Source organism: Aplysia californica, unplaced genomic scaffold (genome assembly GCF_000002075.1).
Source record: "Aplysia californica isolate F4 #8 unplaced genomic scaffold, AplCal3.0 scaffold00505, whole genome shotgun sequence".
Classification (NCBI taxonomy): Eukaryota; Metazoa; Mollusca; class Gastropoda; order Aplysiida; family Aplysiidae; genus Aplysia; species Aplysia californica.
The window spans coordinates 7751-9182 of NW_004797775.1; positions in this window are offsets into that span (position 1 = coordinate 7751).

Below are 1432 nucleotides of genomic sequence, written 5' to 3' on the forward strand. Positions count from 1 at the left end.
CCCCCCCCACACACACACAGGAATCACACTCGGACCTCACACGTTCGATGACGAAGCGCCCAACAGCTACATCACATACGCCAGTCCAACACTCTGATACTGCTTGACTGCTACTGTTTCTTATTTGTGTTTGTAACACCTCTAATCTTGGGCCACTTATATGACCTTATTGTGTGGCAAGTGCCGTAATCCTCTTACTAGAAGAAGTAGAACTAAACTATAGGGCGGTCAATAATTCGTGACGCAACGTATCCTTAAATATCTCTTTAACAGGTGAATCAATGTCACCCATACTCTGCACAGCAGTTTGTATAATTTGTCTGAACTTAAGCATATTTTTCCACAAAAACTGAGGCTAGATTTTTTTTTAATAGCTTTTCTTCATAAATGTATATAAAATACTACAAATTTCCGTCGCATGAAAAATGGGATGGTTCATAGGAAGTCCCGCTTCTCACACAAATTTTGCATACGCATATATGGCCTACGTCATAGCTCTCTAATGACACTTTTTAGTGGCAGAACTAGATTCTAGTAACAAGAAATTAATTTTATAGTGAATACATTTTTTGCACAAAGGGTTCTCAAAACATGCGCTCAATAAGCACAATGTCGCGATTAGAAAACAAATGACGGACTTGCTTTGAAAAGCAATATATTGGCCTAGCTAGATTTATAAACCTTTTAAAATCTATAGAAACCACCCACTCGGATTTTTTATTGGTATTTATTTTAAAAGTTTGTAAAATACAGCGTGTTTACAAAAATAGCGATCTGTTTAGACAAATTGATGCAGGTCATTGTGCAAAATATGGAGAGTCTATGTTCGATACTTTAAGTTTAAGAAATATTTGATAATAAGTTGCACCACGAATTTTTTACCGCACGGTAAGTTGAAGTGTTAGGTTTAGTCTCACTTTTGAGAGAGTGGGTATTTCAATCGATTTCATTTACATTACTACTACTTTCGGCCTGCTAGATATTCAGAACCGTTCAATTCCAGCCCGTGACAAGGGCACACTATATTATTTGCCCATGCCTGGTCTACCTACACACGAGGTGCCGGTGCTGCATTCTAGGTCAACGTCTCCAATGTTGACACAGAGCAGTGATAAATGTCCAGGCGGTGACGGTGACGGTGACGTCATCGCACCCACGGCACAGACTTGGGTAAGCGAGATAAAGTTCCCACTTTCGCCGAATGATGTCATTTTTCGTTGACGTAAGGCCGAAGAGGAGTAGAAAGTACTGTAAGTTCTAAGCGTTTTATAAATAGCTCTCACAGTACTCCCGATTCAGTCTCGCTTTGGCTAACGATTCGTTTCGTAACTAGTTGCTGATTTAATTATTACTGGAAGAAGAGAAGGAGAGAGGAGAGAGGGAGAGAGAGAGAGAGAGAGAGAGAGAGAGAGAGAGAGAGAGAGAGAGAGAG